We start from the raw sequence: 17,700 nt of genomic DNA on the forward strand, positions 1-17,700 counted from the left end.
TGACACAAATCGAAAGGTCGTTAATTCAACTAAATACCTAGGGATTACAATTACGAATATCTTAAATTGGAACTTGTGTGAAATACGTACACTAAGCTTGTCCGTCCTCTTTCGGATTTCTGCTGGGCGGTGTAGGTTCCTTACCAAAGAGGATTGGCAGAGAACACAGAAGGGCAGGTCGTTTTGTATTATGGCGAAACTGGGGAGGGAGTATCGCGGATATGAAATGCGAGTTAAGGTGTCAATAATTAAAATAAAGACAGTTTTCGTTGCAGTGAGACCTTTTCACGAAATGTCAGTCACCTTCTCCTCCGAATGGGAAAATATTTTACTGACGTCCTTCTACATATGAAGAAATGATCATTGTAACAAAGTAAGTGAAATCAGGGCTCAGACGGAATAGTTTAAGTGTTCGTTACTCCGGCTCGTTTTTCGGAAGTGGAAAGGTAGGGAGAGATTCTGAAGGTGGTTCGATGAACCCTTAAATATGAAGTGCAGAGTAATCCTATACATATAGTTGTAGATATAGATATTTATCACAAAAATGACATTCGTAATAGTATTATCATTATCTTTTGCTGCAGACAACCACGCATAGTTTCAGACGAACTTAAATCTGATGCTGAGAAAACGGATTCTAACAGATGGGACAAGACCGCCGCACCGATTGCGAGCCAAACGGAACTCTGTTAAATTCGTTCGGGTTCCAGGAAGTATCGAATGCTTTGCTTGGTTTGGTTTCTTCAGCCAACGAAATCTAATAACCTATTTGAGGTCCAGAGCGGTGAAGAATTTAGCCTTACAAGAGAAGGAAAAATGCAACGGAACTGACTGTAATAGTATCTCTTTGTTCAATGCACGATAATCTACGGCATGTTGCGTCCCACCCGGCCGTTGTGGCCGAGCGGTTCTAGGCGCTTCAGTTTGGAACGGCGCGACCGCTACAGTCGCAGGTTCGAATCCTGACTCGGGCATGGATGTGTGTGATGTCCTTAGGTTAGTTAGATGTAAGTAGTTCTAAGTTCTACGGAACTGAAGACCTCAGATGTTGAGTCCCATAGTGCTCAGAGCCATTTCAACCATTTCTGTTGCGTTCCCCCCCTTGGCTGCTGCCACCAACCCTCTCTCCAGCGTCACAACATTCTTGCAGGTCTAACTCTGGCCCACTGCGGCCCCTAAGGTCAGCTACACCCATCCAAAACGAGTCGGTCAGTGCCCCATCCAGACCGGCGTCGCCCCCAGCCTCATAATTCGCTGGCACTGCGGCTTCCGACGCAGGCTTTAATAACCGTCGCCGCTTCACTGCCCAACACCTCCAGCCCCAGCTAACTCCCAACAATAACCACGGGCACTCCATCAAGCTCGGCCACTTACCACGTCGAGCGCCGGCGACGCAGGCCTCCCCTGATGCTCCAGCGCGACCACGATGCTGGATGTTGCTGGCTTCCAGGCGATGCTGATCGTTGTAGAGGAACAAGTGAATGCCTCCATCTCGCGTTGCATCAGCTCACTCGACACGTCCGAAAAAACAAGGCCAGCCAACAGTTTTGCTACGTCACGGTGGTGTCACGGCAGACAGCTCACAGCTAGAGAGTATATTGACAATACGACGACAGCATTTTACTCTGTGTGGATTGCTGTCGAGCTGCGAGTTGCTGCAAGTGTTAAAAAAAGTGTTGTTTCTGCTATACAGCTCTTGCACCTCCACATAATATTTGCTTTCCGTCACACTACGATGAGTGAGTGCTGAGTACCAGGCTGTATCCGCATCTACTGGGCTGGGAGAAAGATATTCAAATTTCCAAAGGACGCAAAACTGAGGAAGGAGCAGACTCATGTTATTCGACGCGAACACTTCATTCCATCCGAACATTCCGTGGTAAGCACTATCAAGATACATTTATAACGACACAGAAAAGTTAATTACAGCGTATATGTATAGTAAACTGTAAGAACAAAGGCTCCATTACCAGCGTGCAGATTCATTGAAAGCGTTGTGCAGACGACTTTAAAGTTCATATTTACATTGTTTCAGTAGGTATTAAATGTACAGTGCGTAAGTTACATAAAACTATATGCAGCAGTTTAAACAGATTATTTAATTTAAGCTCCCTACAGTAATTACGAATGTAATTCCATCATTACAAAATTTCTCGTCCGAAAATATTTTTCGTTTGATGAGTAGCATTTTCTGTATTTTAAGATAGTGTAAAGTACTGATCTCGTTTTGCTATCAAAGGTGTGTAGCATACTTCTATTAATGTGAAATCTTTGTAGCAAGATGATAAGTATAATAATTGTCAGAATGAACTTCTCACTCTGCAGCGGAGTGTGCGCTGATTTGAAACTTCCTGGCAGATTAAAACTGTGAGCCGAATCGAGACTCGAACTTGGGACTTTTGCCATTCGCGGGCAAATGCTCTATCAACTTTTTTTTTAGTTATGCCGATAATGTGTACTAAAAAGGGCCATCTTGTCCGCTGGGATCGCCTTATTGAAGCGGGCGGCCAGTAAGAGGCGGTCGTCATTGCAATGGACATCACCAGGCGTCAACCGTCGGAGCGTCCGGGCCCACCGCACACAGTCAGAGACTGTTTCTGTTACCGTAGGGCAATCGTGGAATCATCACGTCTGGACGTCAATTTCTTCTCACACCCGGCACACCCCAGCTGGGTGGTGGGTCCATGAATGACGATGCCAAATAGTTAGCAAAAAGGTTCCGGTATTCCGTTCTGTTCGGCTTACTGCATACGGATTAATGCATATATAACTGAATACTGTAACAACGAACTAAATATGCCATATATCTTGCCAGACTGATACTCTTGAAGCAATATTTGGTCTGTGTGGACAACTATCATGATCTCAGTATCACATCTCACTTAGGCAGTTTTTGAAAACCAAAGAGAAGTTAAGAGTCATGAGTGTCTTAGAAATAAATGCGCACCCACTAAAGGCCCTCAGAATTGTAAAAATGATTAGTTGTGATGAAAGCACTGATAGCAGTGTACGTGTTATAACTGATTCGTTTTTTGCTTTCAGTAACACTAACGATGATTTCAAATATGTTGAACTCATCTCCCACTTTTACCATATAATGCTGGTTTCTGTTGCCACTCTTTGATCAGAAAACTTTGGTGTTAAGAGTGCACAGATTTTGACAATTGATAGGTCCATGATGAGCGGTTTATTTTAATTAAACAATTAGACAGAGGCAGTGAGAAATTCCCATGTGAATTTCCTGTGACAGTAGTTACATTTGATACTGTGAAAAGGATGGTTACTATACAGCATACAGAGGAGATGCCGAGTCGCAGATAGGCACAACGAAATGACAGTCGAACAAAGCTTTCGGCCAAACAGGCCGGGATTAGCCGAGCGGTCTGGGGCGCTGCACTCATTGACTGTGAGGCTGGTCCCGTTGGAGGTTCGAGTCCTCCCTCGGGCATGGGTGTGTGTGTGTTTGTCCTTCGGTTAATTTACTGTAAGTAGTGTGTAAGCTTAGGGACTGATGACCTTAGCAGTTAAGTCCCACAAGATTTCACACACATTTGAACATTTTTTATGATACTTTTTATCATCTTTAGACTGATCTAAACACAGAAACGGGCATATGTTATTAAAAAGTATGCTTTGTATTGGTAAGCTATCAGTTGTTATAAGCACTATCGTAATATACTTATACATAGACTGGAAAGTGAATAGATATACCCGTCTTCACGAAGCCAACAGAGAAAAAAATTAAAATATAGTCATAATCACGAAGCCAACAGAGAAAAATTTTAAATGTTGTTGTAAGTGGCATCGTCACATAAAGAAAAACAAAGATAAAACGGTAGCCACACACGTCCCGTAATGTTGGGTCGTCACTTACGTGCTATGCTTGGCAAACAGCCGATGGGGTGCATGGCTGCTACACTTGCTTTTGACTAACGTTATAACTCTAGTTCCCTCTTAGATTCATTTTGACGTACTCACTTTAGCTGCATGTAGTCTTAGATTACATTTATAACTTCCTATAACGCCGTTGCAAACTGCATTCAACGACCGATATTTGGTGTCCACGCCCTCTCAGCTGTTTGAACAAACACAGTAAGCAAACAACGATCCGACATTACGGAACATGTGTGATCACTGTTTTATAATGATTTTCCTTCATGTGAAAATGCCTCTGATGGCTACATACACTGAAGAGACAAAGAAACTGGTACACCTGCCTAATATCGTGTAGGGCCCCCGCGAACACACAGAACCGCCAAAACACGACGTGGCATGGACTCGACTAATATCTGAAGTAGTGTTGGAGGGAACTGACACCATGAATCATGCAGGGATGTACACAAACCCATAAGAATACGAGGGGTGGAGATGTCTTCTGAACAGCAAGTTGCAAGGCATCTCACATATGCTCAATAGTGTTCATGTCTGGCGACTTTGGTGGCCAGCGAACGTGTTTAAACTCAGAAGAGTGTTTCTGGAGCCACCCTGTAGCAATTCTGGACGTCTGGAGTGTCGCATTACCCTCCTCGAATTGCCCAAGTCCGTCGGAATGCACAATAGACATGAATGGATGCAGGTGATCAGACTGAATGCTTACCTACGTGTCACCTGTCAGAGTCGCATGAGGGGTCCCATATCACTCCAACTGCACACGCCCACACTATTACAGAGCCTCCACCAGCTTCAAGAGCCCGCTGCTGACATGCAGGGTCCCCATACCCGTACAGGTGCATCCGTTCGATACAATTTGAAACGAGACTCGTCAGACTTGGTAACATGTTTGCAGTCATTAACAGTCCAATGTCGGCATTGACGGGTCCAGTCGAGGCATAAAGCTTTGTGTCGTGCAGTCTTCAAGTGTACACGAGTGGGCCTCCGGCTCCGAAAGCCCATATCGATGATGTTTCTTTGAATGTTTCGCACACTGAAACTTGTTGGTGGACCAGCATTGAAACCTGCAGAAATTTGCGGAAGGGTTGCACTTCTGCCACGTTGAACGATTGTCTTCAGTCGTCGTTGGTCCCGTTCTTGCAGGATCCTTTTCGGGCCACGGCGATGTCGGAGATCTGATGTTTTACCGGATTCCTGATATTCACGGTACACTCATGAAATGTCAACAGGAAAATCCACACTTCATCGCTACCTCGGAGATACTGTCTCCCATCGCCCTTGCGATTGTCATCAGTCCCATCGGATTACGAAAGGATGGGGAAGGAAGTCGACCGTGCTCTTTCAGAGGAACCATCCCGGCATTTGCATGAAGTGATTTAGGGAAATCACGGAAAACCTAAATCAGGATTGCCGGACGCGGGCTTTGAACCGTCGTCCCCCGAATGTGTGTCTAGTGTCACAGTAGCATGCTTGATCATAAACACTGCTTGACATTTGCTATGGAACAGCCGGCACTTGCTAAGGAACGACTGCCAGTTGCTACGGAACACCCCTTAATTACTACGAAACACCGGAGCAGTAACAGTAAAAGAAAATGTAGAGGGCAGGACGTTACTTGCAGCAAAGCCTTCGCACGAACGCTCTGTGTACGTTCGACACTGTATGCAGTTCAGCGTTTGACGAAAGTTGTAGTAACGATTCGTCTGACATTCCATTTGGTGCGGCAACGATGTAAGACATGATCTGAGAGCTTAAAATTGTTGGACAGCTTGAAGTTGGTCAAAGTGTCACAACTGTAGTCACAGTAATGGGTGTGTCCGGAAAGTGTCACGTCGCGATTACAAAAGGCCGCTGAAGCATGTTGGTGGTCGTAGTCCGACCACCACACCGGAAGAGGTTCGATATATAGCCCTGTTGTCGAAAAGGAACAGACGTCTCACTGCCAAGCAGATCACTGCAGTCCTTGCAAACGCTGCTGGTACATGTGTCTCTGTGAGACCCATTTTGTGGCTATTAAATCAGATTGGTTTGTATGCTCAAAGTCTGATAAGTGTGCTCATTTCAACCACGCCACCAGTTGAGAAAGAGTTGCTTGCCATAGAGAGCATGGTGGTTGGGATCAACAACAGTGGTCCAGAATGATGTTCTACGATGAATCCTGCTTAGCTCTGGCCATCAGTTGGTGTGGACAGAGAGGGGAACACGTCACATACCACAGAATATTCATGAACGTCTTTGGTATGGCCTAGACGTTATGGTGTGCGGAGGCTTTCTGCATAATAGAATATCTTTCCGTGAGGTACCGTTACAGCATCACAGTATTGCAAGAAGATTAGTCTGGATCATATCTGTCTTTTTAGGGGTGCGACAGGTCCCAACTTTGTGTTTATGAGACGTCGGTCATAGCGGAAATTGAAGATACTGAACGTATGGAATGGCCTGTATATTTCCGGTACCTAAACCTTCCAAACATGAAATGCTCTGGGCAGACGTGTTTCTCAATTAACACCTGCTCCCTCAACCGTGTAAGGAACGAAAAACGCCTTGAGAGACGAGTGGGACAATATCCCCCATGGACTACTCCTCAACAATTTAACAGCCAGTGTGTATAACAGGTGCAAAGTGTGCAATAGTGCCCGAGGAGGGCATATTTCTTGTTGAGAGCTCGATATCGACCTTTATGTTGAGAGTCTGACCGTGTCAAAAATGAACGTTCTTTTTGTGTGTTATCCTGCTTTCCCATGTGGTGAAATCTGTACCAGATCTCCCCCCCCCCCTCTTTTACGTATGTACTGTGTTGCATGTTTCTCATCATTGCCTGTGATTGTTCCTATCCAACAACATTTCTCTTCCTCAGCAATTAGCCGGCCTGAGTGGCCGAGCCGTTCTAGGCGCTACAGTTTGGAACCGCGCGACCGCTACGGTCGCAGGTTCGAATCCTGCCTCGGGCATGGATGTGTGTGATGTCCTTAGGTTAGTTAGGTTTAAGTAGTTCTAAGTTCTAGGGGACTGATGACCGCAGAAGTTACGTCCCATAGTGCTCAGAGCCATTTGAACCATTTGAACCTCAGCAATTGTCAAGTAGCGTACTGTTGTGAAACGTAAGTCAGACTTAAGTGTATTAAATAATTTCTGCTGGCCTGGCGGGCATATTTTTTGTCTACAGCTACATTTTTTTATTTTAATTGAACAAGTATCAAGAAAGGACTAAAAATGTGATTGGCACTGAGTTTTTCTAAGACACTGCTGCCATTATTGAACACGCAGGAACTTCGGCAGTATGTTGGGAGCTATTTACACCGATAAGCCAAAATATTACGACCTTTTCAAACACAGTACAACAGAGATTCTGCTTGACAGGTGTTCTAAAAGTCCTTGACAGGATTCCAGAATTACGTGTCACCAGATGTGTACTCAAAGGTCAAGCAATCCCGAAAAGTACGGGATGGTGGTTTACGGGCATGCAGCCACGCGGAGTGGCCGCGCGATTAGAGGCGACATGTCATGGATTGCGTGGTCCCTCCCTCCAGGCGTTCGAGTCTTCTCTCGGGCCTGTGTGTGTGTGTGTGTGTGTGTGTGTGTGTGTGTGTGTGTGTGTGTGTGTGTGTTTGTTGTTCTGAGCATAGGTTAGTTTAATTTAAGTAGTGTGTAAGTCTAAGGACCGCTGACCATAGCAGTTTGGTCCGTTAGGAATTCAGACATATTTGACATTTTCACGGGTATGCAGCTGGCCAATGGGTACAGATCAGGCACGTTTGCTGGACCAAGACATCAATATGAGTTCACTATGCCGCTCAAACCACTGTAGCACGATTCTGATCTTAGATCCTGCTGGAAACGGTCGTCACCATAAGGGAAGACTTCAAGCATAAAGCGATGCAGTCGGTCCGCAATAACGTTCACGCAGTTCACTGTCGTCATGATGCCTTCGATTACCACCACATATCCAATGGAAGCCCAACTCAATGTACCCCATAGCATAATTCTGCCTTCGATTACCACCATATATCGCATAGAACTCCAACTCTCAATGTACCCCATAGCATAATTCTGCCCTCAATGACCTTCCTCTGTGCCGCATTGCATGTTTGGTGCAGACATTCGCCTGAATGACTGCATGTATGAACCCAACATCGACCTGGTGTAACAAGAAATGTGATTCATTCGACCAGCGACACGTTTCTATTGAACCTCGATGAAAACTCAGTGATGCTCTGCCCACTGCAATCATAACTGACGACGTCGTTGTGTCAGTACAAGAAAACCTAGGGGTCGTGTGATATGGAGCTCCTCGTTCAACAATGGCCTATGAACGGTGGACTCAGAGAAACACTTGTGCCTGCACCAGCAGTGTACTCTGTCGTCAGACCTGCCGCAGATAGCTGCCTGTCCTGGATTACACAGTGGGGGTTTTATGATGAGACGTGGTCGTCAAATACCATACGGCCTTCTCCTTATTTCATCATCCTTCAACCGCTTTCCATGGGTGCTCACAGCAGCAGCATACACCAATGGCCGACCACCTTCGCCGTTTCAGAGATTATTGTTTCAATCCGTAGCGCCACAACGATGTGCCCTTTATCTGAACCGCTTAAACCAGTGAATTTCCCCATTTGCGGTCCATATCTTCCCTATAATGACTGCCTGTTCGTCTCTCTACCGCTTACGTTCTTTCCTTACTGCGTACCATGCCCGCAACACCACCGGGAGGCATTCTGTCTCGCGGAGGGCAGTTTTGGCTCATCAGTGTATACAGATTGTATAACTGAATATTCATTTTAGATCTTAAAGTACTTCCCTCATGCATTATTGAGGCTGCAGCCTGAACAGCGGCGTAGCTACGACAAGAAACGTTGAAAGACGGACGTGAGCGTCGGACCTTACCTGGCACGAACACGCGATGTTGCTGCATTCCGTTATGAAAACAGGTGGCTGTATTACTTAGTGAAACAAAAAAGCGAAGAACATTCTACTATGCGCATATTTACCAGGTAAAAATGTATTTCTAAATAAGAATAACAGCAGAACATCATCTACTTAGCACATTGTGACGTTATTGTAGAGAGCATGTCCAAACATAAAGATTTCTATAAATATCAGGTTCTTTGTTAAACTAAGACGAGGATACTTCAAAAATACGTTACACCTTATTATGGCAGACCAAGTACGGTAACTGCGCTGCACATCAACCTGGCACAGATACTGGTACACCTGCCTAATATCGTGTAGGGCCCCTGAAAGCACGCAGAAGTGCCGCAACACGACGTAGCGTGGTCTCAACTAATGTCTGAAGTAGTGATGGAGGGAACTGACACCATGAATCGTGCAGAGCTGTCCACAAATCCGTAAGAGTACGAGGGGTGGCGATCTCTTCTGAACATTATGTTGGAAGGCATCCAAAATACGCTTAATAATGTTCATGTCTGGTGACTTTGGTCACCAGCGGAAGTGTTTAAACTCAGAAGAGTTTTCCTGGAGCCACTCTGTAGCAATTCTTGACGTGTGGGGTGTCGCATTACCCTGCTGGAACTGCCCACGTCTGTCGGAATGCACAATGAGGGAGAATGGCTGCAGGTGATTAGAGAGGGTGCTTACGTACGTACGTGTTTACATTTCAATGGCACGTTAAATGGATACGCCGTATTCGGCGAATATTTACTACTTGCACGTTATACGAGAGAGAACTGTCAGACCGTGCGCTTAGATAAGTGCCGAAGTGATAAGGAATACCACTCAAACCATGATAAGAAGATCGCAGCACTGCACTGATATCAATGGTCATTACTTCGAACACGTTCTGTGAATGGACGTCCATACCGCCTTTCTGACCTTCGTTGACCTTCAAAGACATTACTGTTACACATCGTTGGATTAGTCTCGATAGCCGCTATCAGAAAACAAATACAGACTATAGCATCCCTTTTAATAAATAAAGTTGATCTTCATATCTCTGACGGAACCCCACCTAGCAACAAAAAACCAACGTCATATTATGGCCCCCGTTGTCTCACGCAACATTTGTCCCACAAACTTTTCAGCTACTGTCATACTTTCGGAATTATTCTAGGTGGCAATAGTTAGTAACTCATCCTGCAAAACTCCACACGTTGTTGTTTGTGACATTCATAAAGAGTTTGGAGTAGCTGAATTTTGTATGGTTTCACGTGTAAAAGTAGATGCAACGCACGCCAGACGGACATCGGGGGCATGTTGAGCAGTCGAGCATATCTACTTGTTTATCGAAGGAATACAACATTCACATTCGCTTGATTCGACGATACAAGGCTTAACAGTTCCCGGCGAACGGTTTTCTGCGCTTGTGAAACTATGGCGGATGCGTTCGACATTGTGTTATACTCTCGGGGACGGCCTGGCGATTTGCCTATACACAAACAACCTGTTTCTCGGAATTGTTCATAACATCGTCTACTGCTTTCTGCTGTAGGAGGAGCCACACCAATCCTAGCACGAAAGTCACCCTGAACTGTTATTACTGAACCGCATTGCACAAAACGCAAAACACGAAACGCTTTCTGTTGTCCCGACACCATTTTTACTAGAACTGGATTTGGCTCACACTGCTGCTACCCTATGTGATCAAAAGTCTCCGGAAACCCCAAAAACATACGTTTTTCATATTAGGTGCATTGTGCTGCCACCTACTGCCAGGTACTCCATATCAGCGACCTCTGTAGTCATTAGACACTGTGAGAGAGCAGAATGGGGCGCTCCGCAGAACTCACGGACTTCGAACGTGGTCAGGCGATCGGATGTCGCCGGCCGGTATGGCCGAGCGGTTCTAGGCACTACAGTCTGGAAATTCGAATATTGCCTCGGGCATAGATGTGTGTGGTGGCCCTAGGTTAGTTAGGTTTAAGTAGTTCTAAGTTCTAGGGGACTGATGGCCTCAGGTTAAGTCCCATAGTGCTCAGAGCCATTTTTTTGATTGGGTGTCACTTGTGTCATATGTCTGTACGTAAGATTTCCATACTCCTAAATATCCCTAGGTCCACTGTTTCCAATGTTATAGTGAAGTGGAAACGTGAAGGGAGACGTACAGCACAAAAGCGTACAGGGAGACCTCGTCTGTTGACTGACACAAACCGCCGGCAGTTGAAGAGGTTCGTAATGAGTAACAGACAGACATCTATCCAGACCATCACACAGGAATTCGAAACTGCATCAAGATCCACAGCAAGTACTATGACAATTAGGCGGTAAGTGAGAAAACTTGGATTTCGTGGTCGTGCGGCTGCTCATAAGCCACATATCACACCGGTAAATGCCAAACGTTGTCCCGCTTGGTGTAAGGAGCGTAAACATTGGACGATTGAACAGTGGAAAAAAATTGTGAGGAGTGACGAATTACAGTACACAACGTGGCGATCCCATGACAGTGTGTGGGTATGGTGAATGCCCGGTGAACGTCATCTGCCAGCGTGTGTAGCGCCAACAGTAAAATTCGGAGGCGGTGGTGTTATGGTGTGGTCGTGTTTTTCATGGCGGGAGCTCGCACCCCTTGTTATTTTGCGTGGCACTGTCACAGCACAGGCCTACAGTGATGTTTTAAGCACCTTCTTGCTTCCCACTATTGATGAGCAATTCGGGGATGGCGACTGCATGGGTCAACACAGTCGAACACCTGTTCGTAATGCACGACCTGTCGCGGAGTGGTTACTCGACAAAAACATTCCTTTAATGGACTGGTCTGTACAGAGTCCTGACTTGAATCCTATAGAGTACCTTTGGGTTGTTTTAGAACGCCGACTTTGTGCCAGGTCTCACCGACCGATATCGATACCTCTCCTCAGTGCAGCACTCCGTGAAGAATGGGCTGCCATTCCCCAGGAAACCTTCCAGCACCTGATTGAACCTGTGGCTGCGAGAGTGGAAGCTGCCATTAAGGCTAAGACTAAATTAGAATTATATATCAACACCTTCATCTGCTGACGGGCGCTGATATATATCGACGGGACAGTTGAAAATGCGTGCCTCGACCGGGCCTATAACCCGGGATCTCCTGCTTACATGGCAGACGCTCTATCCATCTGAGCCACCGAGGGCACAGAGGATAGCGCGACTGCAGGGACTATCTCGCGCACGCCTCCCGCGAGAACCACATTCTCGCCTTATATGTCCACACACTACATTCGTAGTGTCCCTACCCAACACACTCATTACTCGTGGAAGACATTCTTACCAAGTCCCGTAAGAGTTCGGGTAATATGTGTGCATCCGCACAGAAGAGGGAGATCATGGCAGTATTGCCAGAACTATATACTTACTGGATATGGTGTCTATTCTTTTGGACTTGTATTATCTCGGAAGAACAGCCAGCGTAGTGCCTTCGACATTGTCACACTTTGCCTTCAGCTGCCTTCGTTCAATAGTACTTGTGATTGATCCGACTCGAATTGCTGTTGTCAGTCAATGTAGGTTTATCTCAACGAGCTATCGAGTGAACGGTGTGATAACTGAAACTGGTCTTTGAAATTGAATACAATGCGTCACAAAAGGTTCGCAGCGGGACATAAAGGTACACGTATTCTGTGAGACAAACAACAAAAATCTAGGCAGTAGCTGACTGGAGTCGAATAGTGTACTCATGATTTCGCCTCTTTTTAAATTATGTGACGTGTTGAGTACACAGACAGCCCAGAGGTTCATTTAAGCCACAGTATGTGGAAGCTGTAGTTCTGACAGGACGTGATTCTGTAATGTGTTGGGGGTGATATTTGTTGCATGACTTCGGTCGATGCATTCACATTACCGTGAACATGAAACCGGCTGTTAATGTAAATATTCTTGGTGGCGTAGTGCTGTCTTTCCTTCTTCATCATTATGATGACTCTGCTATGGACAGTCCCGTCTTCCAGGATGATAATGCTGGTGTCTGCAGGGGTACATACGTATATTCGTTGTTTGGCGAATACTCTCGTATCCTACGGTAGCTTGATTGGCCCAATAACCCAGCCAACGTAGATAGCATGAAAATGTCTGGGACCACTTGGGATGGCAGGATTATGTGAAAGCAGTGACCTCTCGATTACGTCCCATAAATGTTCGACGGGGTTAATGTCGGCCATTCTGGGTGGCCAGATCCTTAACTCGAATTGTTTAGAATGTACTTCAAACGCGGTGCATTGCAATCCATAAAAATTCCATCGTTGTTTGGGAACATGAACTCCAGTCAATGATCGGTTTATCTAGACCAGAGGACCGAGACCATTCCCAGTAAACACCACACCATTACGGAGACACCACCAGACCGCACGGTGTCTTGTTTAGAACTTGGGTCCGTGGGTTCGTGGTGTCTGCGCCATTGTGGAACCTTACCGTTAGTTCTTACAAACTGAAATCGATACTCGTGTGAGCAGTCGTCTAGGGTCCAAGCGATATTTACTATCAAAAACACTCTTGATGACAATTTATTTATTGCAGTGACCGCTTTCGACCACTACTGTGGTCATCTTCAGACAATGAGTAAGGACGTCCTCCTGCTGGAGAATCACTACTCTAGTGATTCTCCAGCAGGAGGAGGTCCTTACTCATTGGTCTGAAGATGACCACAGTAGTGGTCGAAAGTAGTGATTCTCCAGCAGAAGGAGGTCCTTACTCATTGGTCTGAAGATGACCACAGTAGTGGTCGAAAAGAGTGATTCTCCAGAAGAAGGAGGTCCTTACTCATTGGTCTGAAGATGATCACAGTAGTAAATAAATTGTGATCAAGACTGTTTTTGATAGTAAATATTTGTAACACCTCGATCACTGTTCACTCCCACAACGTATTCAAAAGAGCGATATGATCACGAGCCTAGTAAAGGCGATGCAGGCGATGTCGTGCCGATAGCAAAGGTACTCGCTACTGTTGTCTGCTGCCATGGCCCATTAACTCCACATTTCCTCGCACTGTATTAACGGACCTTCGTTTATATCTGGAGTTGTTACACTCAGTGATGCTTGACTGTAGGCACTGAAAACTCTATTCAATCGCCGCTGCTCTCATTCGTTAAGTGAAGGCCGTCGGCCATTGCGTTGTCCATGGCGAGAGGTAATACCTGGAATGTGGTAGTGTTGGCACACTCTTGTCACTGTGGATCTCGAAATATAGAATTCCCAAACGATTTACGAAATAGAATGTCACATGCATCTAGGCCCAACTACCATTACGCGTTCAAAGTCTGTTAATTCCCGTCGTGCAGACATGATCACGTCGTAAATCTTTCCACTTGAATCACCTGAGTACAGTCTGCGGCTCGTGGTCTTGCGGTAGCGTTCTTGCTTCCTGTGCAATGGCTCCCGGGTTCGATTCCCGGTGGGGTCAGGGATTTTCTCTGCCTCGTAATGACTGGGTGTTGTGTGTCTTTCATAATCGTTTCATCCTCATTCACTCGCAAGTCGCCGTAGTGGCGTTAAAGAACTTGTGGAGCGGCGGCCGAACCGCCCCGCGAGGGGTCTCCCGGCCACCAATGCCATACGCCCATTATTACTACCTGAGTACAAATGACAGCTTCGCCAATGCACTATCGCCATCTGTGTGTTGTCACCTCAGTATGCTTCTTCCGGTATAAGAGTTCCTTTTCGTTACGACATCCACTTTGCTTATTCAGTAATGGGACATCCTATTCAGTAATGACCACGATCACGGAGGCCATTAAATTCTAGGCCATGTTTGCTTCCTGCTCCTGGTACCACGGCAAGATCTGGTATAAAAACCTGCTCTCTCCATTTGTAAATGAGCCGAGACGGTTAATTAGGCTGGCAGCGGGCGTGATCCCCAGATTTAGGAACCTGCCGCAGGTGGTGGCGGCGGCGGCGGCGGCGGCGGCGCCCGGCCCAGGTGAGGTGAGGTGCCCGATTTCAGGCCCGTCGCGAGGCGCAACAAAAGCCGGCGGTGCCCGTCCGACCCGGCCCGGCCTGGGAACAGAGTTGGCGCACCTCACAGCCGCCGACCCGAGCGCCCATAAATCGCTCACGCAGCCACCAGGGGAGCCGATCTGTTTGTACGTCCGCGCAGACAACACTCGGACGGCCGGCGTCACAATTTATGGCCTTTTTATGCCGGATGAAATATTCCGTCTTACCGGCGCTGCAGCAGCGCCGGCGATCGGAATCACTTTGTAAAAACAGTTCGGGCCGCTCGGATTCGTTACGTGGGCATAAATCACGCTCTTAAAAATGCATAGGTGCGTGCGCGCGCTCGCGCGGCTACAGTTTCGCTCCTACCCCACTACCGGCGGCCGGAGCTGTCGGTTTCTTTTTCTGAGCCGCTGCTGCGGCTGTCCCCGTCGTTTGGAGTGGACGCTGCCGCCGCCGCCACTAGCGCGGGCCGCCCGCCTGTGGTCGGCTTTGTGATCCCAGTGGCGAAGAATGACCTCATTAATCGCTTGATGGGTATCGCGGCCGGCGGGAGAAGAGGTCGGCATTAACCTCCGCGCCGCGGTGCATTCCTGCGCGTCCGGCGGACAGCTGGCCTTGCTGAGCGGCGCGGCAGTGGGGAAGGCCGGCCCGGGAATGGCCGAGCACTGCCGCTAGGACACTGTTCTTCGCCAAAATTCAACTTCAATTACAGTCGAATTCCGTAGCTCAAGGGTTTACCACAATGATTGCTCCAGTCCCCTGACGAAAAGGTTATTCCATTTTCACACTGTTTCTTAGAGTGTGCTTGTTGTTGTGGCCATTAGTATAAAGTCGGGTATGATACAGCTCTTCACACTGGTGGATCTCTGCATAGCATACATACTGCATACATCTGAACCTGTTTCTGTAGTCAAGCCAGGGTCTCGCTCTACAAAAATGGTTCAAATGGCTCTGAGCACTATGGGACTTAACATCTGAGGTCATCAGTTCCCTAGAACTTAGAACTACTTAAACCTTCCTAACCTAAGGACATCGCACGCATCCGTGCCCGGGACAGAATTCGAACCTCCGACCTTATCTCGCTCTACAACTTTTAATTACCGCACTCTACTCCTTTAACATACTGACTGTTCCTTCATGCCCCTGGTTCTTTTCATAGAAAAACTGGACAGTAGCAAACTGATTAGTGAACAAGTAACACAGCAAACAGAAGATTTACTTAACTTGTATTTCTCCAAATGTACGAATACCCATTACAAATGATGCAACAATTAATAAGAGTCTAGCTAAACAATAGTAACAACGACGGAGCCGTAGCAGCGACTGAAGTATTTCTCTGTTACCCACGGTTTCTTCGCAGTTATCTTCTTTGTATCAGTGTTTTTCTTCCCAACTTCTGTGATTGCTGTTTCAGAGACGTCCACTCCTCTTCAAATGTACTGCCTACTGAGCTATTCCTTATTGCTGTATCCATAGCCGTAGAGAATTTCAAGCGTATCTCGTCATCCCTCATTACTTCTGTATCCCACTTCTTTTCCTACTGATTCTTCCTGACTAATTCGCTTTAACTTCATCCTGCCTTTAATCACTACTACATTGGAATCTGAATGTATATCTGCTCCTCGTTACGCCTTGCAACCAGTATCTGATATCTGAAACTCTGTCTAACCATGATGTAATCTAACTGAAATCTTCCCATAAGCTCCGGGCTTTTCCATGTATATCACTTCCGTTTGTGATTCTTGAACAGAATATTCGCTATTACTACACTACTGGCCATTAAAATTGCCACACCCAGAAGAAATGCAGATGATAAACGGGTATTCATTGGACAAATATATTATACTAGAACTAACATGTGATTACATTTTCACGCAATTTGGGTGCATAGATCCTGAGAAATCAGTAACTAGAACAACCACCTCTGGCCGTAATTACAGCCTTGATACGCCTGGGCATTGAGTCAAACAGAGCTTGGATGGTCTGTACAGGTACAGCTGCCCATGCTGCTTCAACACGATACCACAGTTCATCAAGAGTAGTGACTCGTGCATTGTGACGAACCAGTTGCTCGGCCACCATTGACCAGACGTTTTCAGTTGGTGAGAGATCTGGAGAATGTGCTGGCGAGGGCACCAGTCGAACATTTTCTGTATACAGAAAGGCCCGTACAGAACTTTCAACATGCGGTCGTGCATTATCATACTGTAATGTAGGGCTTCGCAGGGATCGAATGAAGGGTGGAGCCACGTGTCATAACACATCTGAAATGTAACGTCCACTGTTCAAAGCGCCGTGAATGCGAACAAGAGGTGACCGAGACGTGTAACCAATGGCATCCGATACCATCACGCCAGGTGATACGCCAATATGGCGATGACGAAGACACGCTTCCAATGTCGGTTCACCGCGATGTCGCCAAACAAGGATGTGACCATCATGATGCTGTAAACAGAACCTGGATTCATCCTAAAAATGACGTTTTGCCATTCGTGCACCCAGGTTCGTCGTTGCGTACACCATCGCAGGCGCTCCTGTCTGTGACGCAGCGTCAAGGGTAACACCAGCCATGGTCTCCGAGCTGATAGTCCCTACTGCTGCAAACGTCGTCGAACTGTTCGTGCAGATGGTTGTTCTCTTGGAGACGTGGCCATCTGTTGATTCAGGGATTGAGACGTGGCTGCACGATCTGTTACAGCCATGCGGGTAAGATGTCTGCTAGTGATACGAGGCCGTTGGGATCCAGCACGGCGTTCCGTATTACCCTCCTGAACCCACCGATTCCATATTCTGCTGTCAGTCATTGGATCTCGACCAACGCGAGCAGCAATGTCGCGATACGATAAACCTTAATCGCGATAGGCTACAATCCGACTTCTATCAAAGTCGCAAATGTGATGGTACGCATTTCTCCTCCTTACACGAGGCATCACAACAACGTTTCACCAG

The sequence above is a fragment of the Schistocerca piceifrons genome, chromosome 2, assembly GCF_021461385.2.
Source record: "Schistocerca piceifrons isolate TAMUIC-IGC-003096 chromosome 2, iqSchPice1.1, whole genome shotgun sequence".
NCBI lineage: Eukaryota > Metazoa > Arthropoda > Insecta > Orthoptera > Acrididae > Schistocerca > Schistocerca piceifrons.